The following is a 17,332-nucleotide window of genomic DNA, read 5'->3' as shown; positions in this document are numbered from 1 at the left end:
CATATATTCATTTTCATATTCTTTTTCATTACAGATTACTACAAGATATTAAATACAGTTCTCTGTGCTATACAGGAGAAATTTGTTGTTTATCTATTTTATATATATAGTTAGTATCTGCAAATCTCGAACTCCCAATTTATCCCTTCCCATCCCCTCCCCTGCTGGTAACCATGTTTGTTTTCTATGTCTGTGAGTCTGTTTCTGTTTTGTAAATAAGACCATTTTCTTTGTTTTAGATTCCACATGTGAGTGATATTATGTGGTATTTTTCTTTCTCTTTCTGGCTTACTTCTCTTAGAATGACAATCTTCAGATCCATCCATGTTGCAAATGGCATTATTTTATTCTTTTTATGGCTGAGTAGTATTCCATTGTATAAATATACCACAACTTCTTTATCCAGTCATAAGATTCTTTTTCATTATAAGATACTGAATATAGTTTCCTCTTCTATATAGTAGGTCCTTGTTCTTTACCTATTTTATATATAGTCATGGGTATCTCTTAGTCCCAAGCTCCTAATTTATCCCTCCCTTCACCTTTCCCCTTTGGTAACTATAAGGTTGTTTTCTAAGACATGATAATTCTTTGATTCACTTCTGTGTACTTGCCCTTAGGATAGATTGCAAAAAGTACAATATCTGGGTACATTTAAAGTTCTTTTTTCCAGCATCTGGGGGTTTCTGCACCGTTGTCCCCGGAAGAACAAGTGTACAGTTGCTGTTCCTCAGACCACACCTGGATGTGCTGAACTCAGTATCCAGGGATTCATAGGCCTAGGGATCTGCATTTTCTTCAGCAGGCCAGCCAGTTGTTATGGGCAGGGACATTTGAAAAGGGCTGGTCTGTTCTTGGCTCAAAGAACCTCAGGTGAGTTGCAGATACCTCAGTTGGCTCACACCTGCCAGAGGCCTGACGAACCCAGGAGCTGCAGGTGAACATCACTGTCTCCTGCCCAGTCTTCAGGAAAGAGCTGCTTCAGTTGCCAGAAAAGCTGTCCCTCTGGCTTTCTAGGGTGACCGGCTTGTCCTGCTTTGCCTGGGAAATTCCCAGCTCTCTCACTGAAAGCCCCGTGTCCCAAGAAAACCCTCAGTCTTGGAGAAACTTGGATGGTCAGTCGCTCTAAGTGATCTTGAGAGAACCCCGTCCCTACCCAACTGTGTGGCTAGGACAAGTTCTGCAGCTGTAGGTTTTAGAGGAGGAAACCAAGATGCTCCCTGACTCCTTGGTTCGACTCCTCCTTCATAACACCTCTCTTCCTGCTCCCAGTACCTCCTGCGTGCCGTGTCCTCCACCAGACAGCCTGCCACACCCCTCCTGCTGCTGTCTAGACATCAGCCAGCTCCTATTCAAGTATCAAAACTCAGCTCCATGATCACCTCCTCCAGGAAGCCTTCCTGCCTCTCCACAGGCTGGGTTAGATGGCAGTGCCTCTGTGCTCCCTATCTGGGCTCTCAGTCCCTGCCCAGGGGAGTCAGCTTGGCATGAAGGTTACAGAGTGTGTCTTGTCACAAATGCCACCTCGCCAAATTCCTATTCTCCCAGCTAGCAGCCAGCTGACGTTGGGCAAGTTACTTAACCTCCCTAAGCCTACATTTCTCCATCTGCAAAATGGGCTTAATAAGACCACCCACTTCATAAAGGGAGTATTGGATTAACTTAAGTGAGAAAAATGTATGTGTAACTCACCACATAGTAGATGCTCAATAAATGGTCTCTGAAAGGATGAATGAATGCAAAGAGTTGAAAAATTCAGTTCAGAGCCAAAAGCCAGCCATCGTCTCCTGGTCCCACCTCCTGCCCTCGCTCCCTGTATGTGCAGCTTCCTTTATCACAGGTGTTCTTAGCCCTTCCAGCTCCGTGGACTCCTACGGCAGCCTGGTCCGATGGACCCCTTCACAGAGTAACTTTTTAAATGAGTTAAATAAAATAACAGATTATAAAGGAAGCTAATTATATTGAAATCATTATGAAAATATGAAGCATAATTTGAAATACAGGAATATATGTGCTTCTATATCAACACATTAAATAAGAGCTAGCAGCAGGTCTAATAATGACTATAATTTGAAGTAATGATGAACTTAAATGGTCTCTCGAGATAACTGCAAAAAGATTCACGGGGTAGAAAAATACCCATGCTTCGTCTTGGTGAGAATCCTGCCAGCATTGCTGTCTGTTGTCTCCATTTGTAATTGAAGAAAATGCTAAATTTTACCTAGAAGTCAGTGAAAACAAGGATGCAATGTTTTACCTATCCAGGTTTACAGACCCATTGAATTCTACCCTTGGGCCCCAGGTGGGGAGGTGTCCACAGAGTCCGGGTTAAGGAGCCCTGCCATCTGTGCCAGCAACCTGGGGACCAGGCCACGAGAGAGGCTTCCCTCCAGCCTGGGGTACGGTTGGATGTGGGGGGACGTTCTGTGTCTCTGCTGCTGCTGGAACGTTTAGGATGGTTCTCTTTCTAGCCCTTCAGAACATTTCTTGCACATCAGGACACATCAGGAGCGTCACTAGGGATCGTCTGGCACCTGGTCTTTCCGTGACTGGAGTGGCTGCCAGAGGCCACGGCAGTGACAGCCCTGAGTCCCCAGAAGGACTCCTAGGAAGACACATGGCAGAGGGAGGCAGGCAGGGCCCCACTCTGGTGGCTCTGCTGCAGCCGGACCACCAGTCAGAGCAGATCCATGGGCCCGGGGACCCTGAGGATCACACAGCTCAGGGACCTCTCTTTAGAGGAAAAAAACACAAAATTACTCATAGAAAATTAGGTCTAAAAATGAATGCCTAGAATGAGAAAAAATGACAAAAAATTCTAAATATTAAAAAGCTAACAACACAAACAGCACAAAATCCAAAAAAACAGCAGATTATTTTCATTAACTAGCTGCCTGACACCCCCTTTCCCCTGCAAGTATTTGTCTGGCTTCTGTTTGATTGCTGCATGACCTGACAACAGTTATATAATATTTTTCTACAGAGCCAGGAGAAGGATGAGTCTTTTCTCGTGCGTGGTGGTTCAGATTTTTTTTTTTTCTATTACTGATAGTTTATGAAGTTTCTTGTAGCTTCACAACTCATTATTGGTAAGGCCATATACTTTTTTAGGATTATTATCAACTGGTGGGGATCTTCTCTCAGTGGAGAGGTCTCCAGGCATTTCGGGTTTTCTCAGGCGGTGGCCCGTCTTTAAGTTGAAGACACTCATTGACCAGTCTGTCACCGCGTCATCACAGTGGCATATTAGGAGGTTGATACCCTCGGAGCTGACAGGCGAGAACTTCCCGTTTTTGAAGAAGCATTGCAGAGAACTGAAGCCTTCACTTACAAGTTCACATTATCAGGAAAGTGGAAGAAATTTCCTCGGAACATGTTTCCAATCTTACTTCTTCTCCCACCCTCCACGTGGCTCCGTGTGGCACACTGTCCTCTGTGTTTCATATCGTGTGACATTCTCAAAGGCCCTGCACCTCCGACACACAGCGCCAAGTGAGTCGGCTCCAAGGGAGGTGAGAGAATTCGTGGAAGTCAGTCCTGCACCAAGTCACCCGTCACAACTTAGCTAAACCACAAAGTGACCGTGGACCACGGCCTTCCACATCCCTTCACCAGATCCCAGAACAGCCCGTGGCTGCCTGCAGCCTTGGAGGGGCAGTGGGACAGAGCTGTGTACAAGCAGAAAGGGGCAGTGGTTTCATGGATGGCGGTTAGGATACCTGGCCTTTGCAAATTTTACAGAAACATGGGACCACTTAGTCCCTCCTGGGCCCTGGGAAGGGCCCACATAAGTGGAGAGAACTAAAGCTTATGTTTATTTTGCTTCACAGGGGATCAGCCTGCGCTCAGCTGCCAGTGACAGAAGATCCAGCTCAAAGTGGCTGCAGAAACAGGAAACCTCACGGGCGCACAGACTGCAGATCAGGAGTGGGCGGCTTGAGGCGCGGATCCGGCAGTACCTCGGGGACCTGGGCCCTTCCTGCTTTTCCTCCCTGCCCCCTGCAAAGTCAGCTTCATCCAACACCCGCATCCCCTCTGCTCTTAGGTGGCTGGTAGAGGCCACCTGGTTGTCTGCATCCTCTAGGAACTTTGTCGGACCCTCCAGCCACCTTCTCCATGACTCTCACGGGCCCAAAGTGGGTTGCCCACTGGTCCTAAACTCATCCCAGGCCAGGCCACCAGCATTACTTCCTGCCAGATCAAGTCAAGGTCAGGCCCCCAAACCTCGCTGCTGCTCCTCCGTGAGTGTAGAGGAGTCAGTCTGTTGCAATGTCACGGAGGTCAGAGGTCCACCCTGGTCAGTGGTCTGCTGGGAACACAGAGTCCTTTTTTGGACAATATTTATGTGGAAAGATGCCTTCAGAGCCCCAAGCCATCCATCCATTCTCTCATTTATTCAGTAAGCGTGTAAGAATGTGCCCTGGGGCCAGGCCTTGTGCTGTGAACTGGGGAGTCGGAAGGGACTCGGACATAGTCCTCACTGTCCAGCACGTGGGCTGGCTGAGCAGAAATGAAAGCGCACAGATGACTCCACTGGAGGATGAGGAGATGAGCCTTAAGGACGAAGGAGGATCCAGGAAGAATCCTGAGAGGTGAGACCACGGGGTTCATCTTTAGGGGGAGAAGGGGAGGGGCAGCAGAGAGAACAATCCAAGGGGGAAAGGCCCCGGGTGGGGAGAAGAGGGGCATGCACTGCCCGGGGCTGGAGGACAGGGGAAGGCTGGGCATCGCGCTGGCCGGCGGGGGGCGCGGCGTGTGGGACTTTGTGCAGCTGCAAGCCTGAGCAAGCAGGTGGTAAGTAGCCGATGAAGGTCATTGAGGGGAGCGACATGGTTAAATTAGAATTTAGAAAAGACTGCTTTGTTTTCTTCTTTACAACCCTTTAAGTGTCTAATGTTTCCAGTTAGAAACTCTCATTTTAGAAAGCAACCAAAAGTTGACAATACAAAGTAAAGTCTACAAATCTTGCTCTCAGGGCACCAAATTAGATGCCCCATCGTGTCCATAACATAAAGCAACGCAATCAGGAAACGAGCATTTTCTAAGAGTAAGGGATAGTTTGAATAATAATGAGAAGAATTAACTAGAAAGGTTTTTTTTTTCAGTTACATATATATTTTTTCAGATTATTTTTCACAATAGGTTATTACAAGATATTGAATATTATTCCCTGTGTTACACAGTAAATCCTTGTTGCTTGTTTATTTTATATATGGTAGTGTGTATCTGTAAACCCCATACTCCTAATTTATCCACCCTCCCTTTCTCCTTTGGTAACTTTAAGTTTGTTTTCTGTGTCTGTGTCTGTTTCTGTTTTGTAAATAAGTTCATTTGTATTATTTTTTAGATTCCACATATCAGTGATAACATAGGATATTTGTTTTTCTCTGGAAAGACTGCTCTCTTAAGTGGATGTGGAACAGTGATGGGAGGGGTGCTAGTTAGGGGTTAAGCAGAGAGTATTTCAGATTCTGCATAGTTGGCTGGCACATCATTCTCTCTCAAACAGACCCCCCCTGCCCCCCAGGTCCCTCCTTCCCACACATACAAAGCTTCTACCAACAGCTCCTTAGAGGATCTCAGAAATCACCAAGAACAGCTTCTCTCCTGGTTTTGGGCCATTGCCAGTTGTCTCACAGCCACTTTGTGTGTGTGTGTGTGTGTGTGTGTATGTGTGTGTTCATGTATGTGCATGTGCGTTTATGTGCAGGCATGTATGTGTGTGCTGGGGGTCAGCAACCACCTTTTCCTCTCACTCCTGGATGTTAAGAAACTTTGCAAAGGGACCTGCAATCACGTATGAAGGAAAAAAGTGGGCTCAGTATCCCCAGGAAGCCCCCTCTGTCCCTCGAGAGCCCTGCAATGGGGAGGGAGGTCAGTGCTGGCCAGGGACAGAGCACTTGGGACAGATGTGTCACGTTCTGAAGTCTCCCTGGCCTCTTCTGTGTCAAATGAGAAGAGAATTCCCAGTTCCGCCTGCTTCCTGGGAGGCTGCAGTGGAATGGAGAGAACACACTGCTAGGAAGTCAGACTCAGAAGTTTCCTTCTAGGACCCTCTGCCTGGAACAGGCCTGTGACAGCACCAGTAACAGCTGGCTTTTATCGAGTGCTCTGTTTGGGCCAGGCAACCGCAGTACCACTTTGAGTTCTCACGTGACAGATAAGGAAGGGATGGCCCAGAGGGGCTAGTAGTGTCCTGCGGTCACAGAGCTATCAGGGGCAGAGCTGGATTCAGACCCAGTGCTGGGGGGCTCCCGGGGCTGCCCGGTTAGTTACCACATTGGACCGTCTCTGTGATCTTTCGACTGGTACTCCAAACCCAATTCAAACCAGAATGGCAGTATGCCTTCCCCACACTTCGGGAAAAGACAAGAGGTCCCCACGCATCAGGTACCTATTTGGAGACAATCAAGACTTAGCAGGATCTGACTTTGGAAGAGTAAGAGTTACTTCCAAATGGAAAATGCATTCTTATCTTCAATGATGGCTGGAGGAAGGAACAGAGAGACGATGCCACAGGCAATGTCCCCTTCCCTGTAAGGGTAGCAACACAGGATGATGAGGCAATTGTCAAGCTTTTGGGGGGAAAGCATGCAAATAGTTGGACCCAGATCAACCTTAGGGAAGTAATCAGCAAACATTACTGAACACTTACTACGTGCCTCGATGAATACCATCCCACCAACCTAAATTGTGGTTAAATACACATAACTCAAAATTCACCATTTTAACCATTTCAAGGGTACAGTTTTGTGGCATTCAGTACAGTCATACCATGGTACAGCCATTGCCACCATCCATCTTCAGAACCCTTTCATCTTCCCCAGCTGAAACTCTGTACCCGTAAAACGCTAACTCCGCTTCCGTGAGCTCCCCAGCAGAGTCAGATTTCACCAGTTTGTGTCCCTTTCACTTCTTACTCAGTAGGGAAATGAGCACAGAATTGCCATTTTGATTCACTGATTCACTCGTTCGTTCATTCAAGCTGGCGTGCCTATGCGTGGATTACAGAATAATCGCCTTCTGTTGCTGGATACGAGCTATAGGGAGACGGGGAAAACATAAAAACGCCTCAGTAACTTCTGAGCTATGTTGTTCACAAGACTGTGGGAGAGCTGGCAACAAGCAGAAAGGATGTATTTTTGAAAGGATAAAGCCCCCTTCTTACAGTATTACACAAAATTCCTGCTGCTACGGTTTCCTTCAGGAAAACTCCAGGCGCTGCCAGTGCCGGTGTATGTAAAACAATGAAGACATTCTGAAGCCCTGTTTTCAAAGCCAAGAACAAGCTTCAGGAGTGCGAGGAAGTGTCACCATAAAAGTCTGGGGGGATGGAGGCGTCCCGGAGACCACACCAACTGAGCTTTTATCTGCACTATTGTTTCATGCACACCCGCGTTGCTCTCCCTGAGTGTGGAAAGGAGAGCCTTGCAACGGAAAAGCCTTTTTCTAGTCACTTCTTAAGCACCAATGGTTGTAAGACTAAAAGCATTCAAGGTCAGGAACTTACAGTTTTTCCATGTGTGCACAAAGGAGAGGCGCCACGTTGGTCCTCAAGTGTTCTCTCAAGAAGACAGAGCTACATGAGGTCTAGGATGGGCTTCAGTGAGATCCAGGATGGGCTTTCTGAGCCTCTGCACCCCTCACATTTGGGACTGGACAATGCTTTGTTACGAGGGGCTGTCGCAAGTGTTGTAGAAGTTTAGCAGCAACCCTGGTCCCTCATTACTAGATGTTGGTAGTGCTCCCTACCCCCCACCCCTGGCACACAAGCTGTGGTTGTAACAACCAAAGATGTCTCCAGTTATGCCAAATGTCCCCTGAGAGTAGGCTTGCCCAATTTAGGGAGGAGGGGAGGAAGGAAGGAAGAAGGAAGGAAAGAGAAAAGAAAGAAAGGAGGAAAAAAGAAAGAAAAGGATGCCTAGTTAAATTTGAACTTCGAATAAACAAGGAATCAGTAATATTTGGGACATACTTATACGTCTCCACACAGCAAGGCAAGAATGTCCAAGCAGAAGGAAAGACTTAGGGAGAAAAAATAGCAGATGCAGACAAGTAATGTCCATACGTTCTGAACTGTGCAGGTGTCCCTTACGCTCTATTCTTTGGAAGATACTGGAGTATATGTCTACCAAAAAAGTTTTCGTTGTGTATCTGAAATTCAAATGTAATAGCATCCTGGACTCTCTCTGGCAGCTCTCCCTGGGGGGCAAAATCACCTCCAGCTGAGAACCACTGATTAGGGTAGCCCGCGGTCTTGGTTTGACCAGGACTGCCCTGGCTTTAGCACTGCAAGTCCAGCATCCCGGGAAGCCTGGGTCTCAGGTGAAGTGGGGCCCTTCGCCACCCTGGAAGCTCCGCCCACAATCCTTTGTGCTGGGTTCAGCTCGTGGCCTCCCTGGGGCTCCCTCAGCCCTTGGGAGACGCTGATGCTTTCAGTAAGTGCAGAGTGCTCACTGTGAGACCGACAGATGGGGCTCTCCGTGGGCAGTGCTAAGTGGGCCTATTTTTGCTGAACTGTTGATACACAAACACAACCAAAGCATTACCAATAATGGCTCGTGTCAGACTTCAAAGCAGGCCTATTGATTCTGACGACCTCAGAGTAGATTACTCTTCCCAGAAGATAACATCCATATCCCAGATATTTCACCTTAAATAACCCAAAGCCCGGAGCTCGTGGGACTCGCCCACCAGCTAGAGAGACTGTAACTGCTTTGGTTTCCCTGTGAATCCTCAGGATGGAGTTTTGTGGGTGGTTGTGGCCTCAATTCAGGGTTGTATTGACTGGTCCCCCCCTCCCCACCGCATCCTGGGCTGTTACTAAGCGACACAGATTTTTTTTTCCCTTCACTTTGTACTGGGCAAGACAGCAAAGTGAGGTTGGGGGAGGAGTCGAGGGAGGAGGCTGTTCCAGAAGATTCTTCTGTACAGATGCATCTATTGCTAACTATGGTGTTAGTCCACTGCAGACCCCATGCCCCATTCCTTACATTTTTTTCGCCCCACAGAATTCTGAACTTAAGACAGTGTGAAAAGAAAATCCATTTTGGGCTTCTTGAGTCCATCAGTTTCCTAGTCACTATAACGGCCACCTTAAAACTATGTTAGTTGGTGGTGTATGGGGGTAAAAATAAAACGTTCTCCAAGAACTTGGAAATAGGGCCTTTCCCCAGGAATTTAACCGACAAAGTTCATGTTCGATGGCTGCGACCGATTTAGTAAATGTGCTGATGAGAAGTCTGAGAACGCCCCACAACTCCCACGGGGAATCTGGCAGTAGTCCCGGAGAGGCAGGATGCTGGGGACCGCAGTGTGCGCTGGCCTCCGCCAGCGCTGGTCAGGAGAACCACTGCCCACCACTCTTCACACGGGTAGACACCAGTCTTGGTTGGAGTCTTTACACCGTGAAACTTGGCAAACGCTACAGATCAGGACATTTTCTTTCGCCCAGAGAGCCATGTGTCAAACATTTGCTAGCTCACCCTTGAATGGAAATACAATTAATACCTAGAGGCCGGCACATTGGGTTTGACCATGTCTGGAGAAGGATGGTGTAAACAGCCCGGCATTGAAATAGGAGCCCAAGATTTGACCATTTTCTTATCAGGACTGAGCTAGGGTGTCACCCTTGAAGACACATGCCCCATCCAGGTAGTGGGGAGGGTATCTTTTGATTTCCTTTGGGCACCTGCTGAATAGAACTTGGCTTTCCAAATTTGGGGTTATAATACTGGCCAGTTCCCCCTCTCATTGTAAATTAGTAAGTCAGCATTCCAGGCCTACGCAGTCCACCTTGAGAGCAGGAATTCTTCCCAGTGTAGTAGTTGGATGCCCAGGTGTTGGAAGGAGCCAGAGATCCTAGATTTGAACCTCAGCCCTGCTGTTTGCAGGCAGTGTTGTCTGGGGCTTGTTTCTCTCAGTGTCCTCCCCTCTGTCCTTCCCCTGATTAGGGCTCAGCTCAGCTGTCCCACTTCTGGGAAGCTTTTCCCTACTCCAGCACACCTTTCTCTAAATCATTTATTTTGTTTTATTCCTAGTCTTGTCTCCACCAACTGAAGTTTATGATGCTTAAAGACAAGGACGTTGCTTTATGTGACTTTTATTCCCAGAAAGACCTGTTCCTGTGCTGCCCATGGGGTAGGTGCCTGATAAAAGCTCATTAATAGTTCTTTCACTAATACAGATTGTTGGGGATGTTCTAGGTGGAGTACAAGGTATGTTTCACACCAACTCATCAAACATGCCCAGCCTTCCCTTGCCCGTGGCACGCCCTTCCCTTACTTCTCACCATGGTGCGAGCTGTTGTCTCAAGGACATGACCCCCTACTTCTATCAGTCAGGATGCTTTAGGGTGCAAGGAACAGAGGGCTCCAACTCACATGAGGTTTCAACAGTAAGCAAGTCCAGAGGCCATGTAGTGTGAGGTGGACCCAAACCAGCCACCAGGTGATACTGTCATTAGAGACTGAGGAACCTTCCGTCTTACCACTCACCCATCCTCGACGCTGACCTCTCCTGGTGATGTTGGCAAGATAGTGCATCCATACCAGGCACTCAGGGCAAGGTCCCCAGGAAGGAGGGGCACTATCTCTCTCTCTGAGTCTCCTTCTTAAGAAAACCTTCCCCAGACACTCTTCCTGCCCCCACTCCCACTCTTCTACCCCTCTTAACCCTACACACCCCACCACAGGCTTCCCCTCATGTCTGATTGGTCAGGAGTAGATAACGTACCCTTTACTTACCCAGTCACTAGGCACAAATGGCCCCACCACCCGGCATCATTACTGCTCTTCCCGGCTCTGCTGTCTCTCCCACCCAAATGACGGGGGCACAGCCACCAAAACTGGGGCGGGCAGTGAGGAACCACTTTCTTTTCCCTCTCCTGTGAATCTGATAAAGCAGTGCCAAAACTCCTTTGAATGTTTAGTGACAAAAACTGCAACAGATGCTGTCAGCGCCCTGCCTTATTATTACAGTATGTGACAACCAGCTTCAAACCCCAGTGTCTGTATCTCTGTGTCTGAGGCCTTTATCTAGAACCTGGGAAGGCCGCCTGGCCCTCGGAAGCAGGTCAGAAGTGCCAGGCCATTGTCGGCCCAGCCCTCAGCAGCCCTCAAGCCAGGATTCTCAAGAGATGGTGTGTAAACCCCCCTGCTCCCTCACACCTGGGGGGGGGGGGGCTACAGTGATGATAATTCTGAGGCATATGTTCTGTACTGATTCCAAGGTTCCCCCCTAGGATTAAGCTTTAGGCACCCCTGGCTCACTTCTCCCACCTCCTTACCACTGTTCCCTTCACCTCCCAGAACCTCATCGCAGGGTCTGCTTCTGGAAGAACGCAAGCTCAGACATCACATTGAACCTACCAGCCTGTCTCCCCTGTAGCCCAGACCTGGGTTATCTATGTGGGGACTAGAAATACCTGGGGGAGGGGGAGACAGGGAGTTTGTGTCCAAAGCATCCTCTCTGCCCGCTCCAAGTGGAAGTGCCTGGTACCTAGAATACATGTTGGCCCTTTCTCTTTCTTCTTTTCCCCAGAGTCACACTCAGTAGAGGCAGAACTAGAAGCAGAGCAGGGTGGCCTCTCGTTTGTAGTCCAGGCTGCAGATGTCCCTTTAATTACCTAAGAAGCCTTATTGACCCATAATGTATGGAAGCCGCTCTTTACAGACAAAAACAAAGGGAGAGGAGAAGCTTGGGGGTGGGGCAAAGGAAAGAAGGGGAAGAAAGGATGGATAAGGAAAGACAGACCCCCCAAAATATTATCTAGAAAAGGTTCTGGTCTTTCTGAGGGGGTTTCAGCTATTGAAGGGGATGTTGCCTTAATGGATGTGGATTACAGGAGGCAAAAACATTTGTTTTCTTTTTAATGGAGGGGATGTCAATATGACTTCCTTAAGAAGTCCTGACGCTGTTATTATGCCAAAGAATCCAGTGATATTTAACTCGGGCTGCAGCTGTCCCTGGTTCCCCGCATCTGAACTTTGGGGAGCAAAGGCCACTCGTGGTTACGCTCCCGGATCATAACCCTCCCTGGGGCAGTCCTGATACCAGGCCTCAGTCTGGCATCTCCAGCTCTTGGGGGCCAGGTGTGTTTCAGAACGTAGACTGTGTTTAAGGAAGGTGATGTGGTGCACATGCCGTGCCTTACACAGCTGCCCCAGAGGGCTCTGGGGCAGCTCATCACCAGCGGCAGGAATGTTTTCGCAGTGGCCTGGGTGCATATTCATACCGAGCGAGATCAGTAAAGGCTCTAAACAGCCCCACCCCCCAGCCCCGCGGTGCAGGTCAGATGTTTCCGGCAAACGAGGTGTTAGGTCAGATTTTGCTGAGGTTTAGATTATAACTAACTTTTGGTTGTCAGAGCTTTTTGGATCTTGAAATTGTGGATAAGAAATGAGGGACCTGTAGAAGCAAGTTTTCACAGCATCATATTAACATTGTGAAAAGCAGGTGAGTTCTGGCTCTCACCCTGGGCGGGGGGGGGGGGGGGTGTACCAAGCCTCTTCCTATTGGTGGATCTGAGAAGGAGCGGGCGGCAGCCTAGACTGCACAGGAGTCCTGTGACTGGCCTTGTCAGCCCAGGGTGGAGGGCAAGGGGGTTCCCTGTGAAGCCAGAAACCAGTGCACCCCAAGGAGTCATCCAGCAAGAAGGTGGCCAAGGGAGTCCTCAAAGAGCCATATCCTGTGTCGCATCTTAGGGGCAGTTACGGGGACAGCATGGTGAAGGCTGAGGCTGGGCACAAGGCAGGAGCCGGAGGACGGGACATTCCTTCTTGGGACAGGAGACAGGTCAGGCTAAGTTGGCTCGGACAGGTCAGCACTGGCTAGTCCGAACTTGCTTCCAGGAGGCTCCAGTGAAAAGGTGCACTTATCGCCTAGACATACAGGCTCTGGGCCTGCCCCGTATGAAAGGATAGGTCATCAGATTAGCTAAGGCCAGGCCAGGCCTCCAGGGATGGCAGAGTGGTTTCTTGTGCCTGAACTGCTCTTAGTGGCGTATCCAGAAGGTGTGTGTTCATGCAGGCTGCTGTCTCTTATCCATCAATTACTGAAAAGCTAAGTGACTGTGGTCTCTAGCTGTCTTCTCTTCCCATCAGGATGTAATTCAGAAGGGGGACTGACTTGGGTTTGATTGTTTTCCTTCCAGGACTCAAACCTTAGCTCTCAAACCCTCGTTGGAATCCTGAGCAGCAGGGAGCACAGGGGAGGCCTCCCCAGAGGAGCAGAGATAGAACAGAGATACACACCAGGCAGACAGGCAGGTGGGGCCGTGTCATCCTCAGATGACCCGTTTACCTGGAGGCCAAGAACCTCCTGGCAGAGGAACTTGAACAACACGTCAGAGTTCTGACATGTAAACAGGGCATGTTTTGTAAACAGAAGGCAAGTCCCATGAGGGTCTCTCCACAGAGCCCAGAGAAGCTCCAGGCACCTGGGACTGTCACACAACTAGTAACGACAGGCTCACACAGAGCCTCACTGGGGCCGGGTGCTGTTCTAGGCGTTTTACGTGAACTAGCTTGACCTCGTGAAGGGTGGCAGGTTTCAGGTGCCGCAGCGCAGCCCCTCCCCTCACCGCTGATTTGAGTCCAGCTGCAAGGGGAGGGGGCTTCCACCTTGGATGAGACTCCTCGGGCATGTGCCCAGGCTTGACCTTCTCTACCTCCAAGACCCACCAAAGCTGCAGGAGCCAGCTCAGCCCTCCGAAGGGCAGGGCAGGCTGGTAACCCCCAGCACCTGGCTTCCCCTCCAGGCAGCTCTTCACCTGGAGGTGGGGGGGGGGGTTTGCCAGGAGCTGCGGATAAAAACTCCTGCCCCTTCCTCCAGGAGGATGATTCCGGGTGTGCTCTGTGCACTTCTTGGACCCCAATAATGCACCCCCACATTGGGGCATCCCTCCTTCCCTGCTGGTCTTCCCGCCCCCTCTTTCCTGCTTCCTTGGATCATTTTCCAAATTAACAACCCACAGCCAAGTCCCTGTGTCAGCGCTGCTTGCAGGGAGACCCAAACCAAGACAAACGGGCATCCTTATTACCTAGACATTATCATTTGACAGATAATCGGTCCGCTCTGAATATTTGCTGCTGACCGAACGAATTAATGAACGTGAGGTGGGGATGAGAGGAGAATGATTTGAGCCCAACATCAGAAAAGGAAGGCGGGTCCTGAAAGGGGAGCAGAAGAGGGAGGGCACTGTTCCTGCTGTTTTCTGCCGCAGGGCCCGGGGGGTCGTGACAGCCGCGCACGTGATCTGTGTGGGCCTCGGGCAGAGCGGGGTGTGGCTTGTGGGAGTAACTGAACCTGCCGTCCCCCTGAACTTAGAGGCTGTTGGAGGCTCAGTAGCCTTCCTGCACACCCCCCATCACAGGGTGAAGCTGAGGGGAGCTAACCCTCTTCTCTCCTCACACAGGCAGGCGCCGCGAGGGCCAAGAGCATCAGTGGCCGAGTGAGCAGCGTCTGCTTCCGAAGGACCTCTCCTGGACGGCGGCCAGTGGTCCTGGGGCATCTCAGCCTCCGTGGGCAGTTGCGGCAAACTCTGGGGACTGTGTGGCAGCAGGTGACTCAGTCTGGGAGATGGAGGTGTGTGTTGTTGGGGGGGACCTCCAGTCCCACCAGGAGGGGCTGCAGGAGAGTGTCCACCCATCAGAAGCCCGGATGGGAACGCTAGGGTTTCTCGGCATGGCCGGCAGCGCCTACAGCAGGCCTGGGCTTGGAAAGGATGGTGACAACACAGTCATTGACAGCCAATAACCTGGTCTGATGACCCATAAGGTCACCCAGCTGTTCTTGGAGACTCCTGGGAGAACCTTGAGATGGGGCCTGGAAAAGGCTGGGGTTCCTGTTAACAGTTAATGTGGCACAGTTTCCTGCCACGAACACTGAGGCTTCGGGACAGCTGGTTACAGTGCTGTAATTCAGTGGAATATACCTACCACCCCATGTCAAATCAGTCTCCAAAGCCTGTAGATCACACTGCCTCGGCATTTCCCGCCCTGCCACTTCCTTAATCGAGCCTGATACTCCACTTGCCAGGATGATGGTAACATGATGGTGGGTTTGAGGGTGAGGTGGTGGTGGTGATGGCGATGATGAGGATGAGGATGACAATGACAACAGCAACGACGTAATTATTAAAAAATAAATAAATACTCCTGGAGGTCCTCACACAGCCGTCATTGGTAGAAGTGTGACCACAGTTTCTGAAGACAGGCTACCTAGGCTGGAATCTCAGTTGGGCCACCTGCTAGGTGTGTACTGGGACATGTCTGTAACACATTTGCCATGTTTGTAAAATTGATATATTATTAGTCGTTGCTAGGGGATTTGTTACGAGGATTAAATGAGATTCTGCATTTAGAGCGCTTAGCACATCGAGTAATCGCTCGCTACCTGTTAGTTCCGCACACAATTTCTCAGTTCTGCCCTCAGTTCTTCAGTTCTCAGCCAAGTTCAGTTCTCAGCTTTATTTGTGAATTTGGATCACTTTATTTGGCCAGCCAATGTTGCATCTCATTTTCATTTGGGGAGTCCCCCACTTTAAGAGTCCTTGTAGTCTTAGGGGCCTGCCATCCGCTGTAGACACTGACAATGACAGAAACTGGCATTCCCAGCAGCCTTTGCAACCAGGGCACAAGCCACCTCTGGGACCCACCAACCCTGGGCCCACCCTGGGCTCTGGCTCAGGAGCTAGAAGCAGGAATGACGGAATGCTTTCTCTCTCTCTCTGCCGCAGGTTTGAGTTTGTGGCACAGAGGTGGCAGCAGTGCCACCCAGGGCTCCGTGGTAACAGCAGAGCTTCCTCCGGACCCCTTCCCACCTGATTCTGGTATTGCTCGAGGCTGCTTACCCCCAGCTCAGTCACTGGCTTTCTAGCTGCCCAGTGTTCTTCTGCTGCCGTCAGCAGAGGTCGGCTTCTGATGCCTATAGCTAAGAACCATGACTGATCAGCTGTGTTGCAAGGTAGCCAAGCCACAGCCTGGAGCTCACACCGCCTCTCCTGGTGAGTGCCTCCTTGAGTCCCCAGCAGTCCTAGATTTATAAATCCAAAGCCAGTGCAAGCCATGACTCACAAGGCCCTCACAGCTGCTCACCTGCGTCACCGAGACAAGTCTCCCCTCAGCCCAGCCTCCAAACTGCAGTCAGAGCATCACTTACAGAGCACGGATGTGGACACACCCCCCACCCCCTCCTTCACGGGCTCCTCAGAGTCTTCAAAGTGCTAACAGCACCTAGGACATCCATGGTGTGTTCTGACTGCTTCTCTACCTACCTCTACCCACCACACACACACACACGAACGCCCACCTGCACAGACACATCGTGTCCCACTGCTTGTTATCTCACAGGCCTGCCAAGCCAGAAGGTCTACTCATCCTCTGTCCATCAAGACTCAGAGGTCAGCACCTCCAGGAAGGTCACCGCTTCCAGGAAGTCTTCCCTTCCTCATATGGATTAGGTAGGAGGGTCCCCTGGACATGTATTTATTGTCCAATTTCTCAAGCTCTTTGATAATTGCCCACGTCTTTTTGAGTCTACTCTGTGATTCACTGACAAGGATTGTACCCTTCCTATCTGCTTCCCCAGCACCTAGAGAGGGGTGAGTGTTTGGTCAGTGGCTGCTGAGTTACTGAAGGAGTAATTTTTATGCTCAGGTTCCCGTCCTCCCCTCCACGTCCCCTCCGCCCCTTGTTTTAGCTTCTGTCTAAGTCTTCATGCTGTTTTTCAGTGGTTACTGGTGAGCAGGTCTTGTCCATCTCTTGGTCACTACAGCGCGGGTCATGTGTCTAATGTTTGTGAACTCGCATTGAATCAGTCAACAAAGACTGTGAGCTGGAATCCTGTGCTGCTCACATTGACCACCCTGCAGAGTTGGGGAAAGGCTGTCCAAACCCCTTTTAGGAGTCTTCTCTTCCTTTTCTTCCCCTGATGAGTGGGTCCCACCAGCCCCTGCCCACAAAGCCTTCTTAGCTCATGAACTTGGGAGTATCTGACCATCCTCTGAGAGAGTGTGGTGCCACACTCTGCTGGAGTGCCCAAGAGAGGCCAAGTGTGTGACAGGGCTGGAAGGGGAAGGCACAGATGGCCGCAGACCAGTGACCCAGGGCTCTGGACCCTCTTCCTGGCTTGGTGGGACTGGGCTTCCCAGCTCTTTTCCTGGGGCTTCCTGGATATGTCCAGGGCCTTCCCATCCCCAAGGAAATAGGAAAAGAAGACACGTAGCCACCGCGGGGGTGTGTATAGAAGAGGTGCACAGGGGTGCAGGCTCACTTCTGTCTGCCCTCCAGAGCTCTGTTTTAAAGCCACCTAGGACAGAACTGCCTCTTCC

The 17,332-nt window shown here is 50.1% G+C and overlaps 1 long non-coding RNA gene across 1 annotated transcript in view; it reads left to right on the top strand.

The window, feature by feature from the left end:
- The window catches only part of LOC116657255, a 67,042-nt gene extending 50,592 nt beyond the window's left edge, over window positions 1–16,450 (top strand). The window contains exons 8-12 of the long non-coding RNA XR_004312331.1: window positions 3,831–4,592; window positions 10,041–10,140; window positions 14,417–14,586; window positions 15,740–16,006; window positions 16,353–16,450. This is a non-coding gene — a long non-coding RNA (uncharacterized LOC116657255). The remainder of the gene's footprint in view (window positions 1–3,830; window positions 4,593–10,040; window positions 10,141–14,416; window positions 14,587–15,739; window positions 16,007–16,352) is intronic.
- Window positions 16,451–17,332: the final 882 nt, after the last annotated feature.

This window comes from Camelus ferus, chromosome 17, assembly GCF_009834535.1.
Source record: "Camelus ferus isolate YT-003-E chromosome 17, BCGSAC_Cfer_1.0, whole genome shotgun sequence".
NCBI lineage: Eukaryota > Metazoa > Chordata > Mammalia > Artiodactyla > Camelidae > Camelus > Camelus ferus.
The sequence above is the reverse complement of the archived record's forward strand: the minus strand, read 5'-3'. Positions and strand labels throughout refer to the sequence as shown.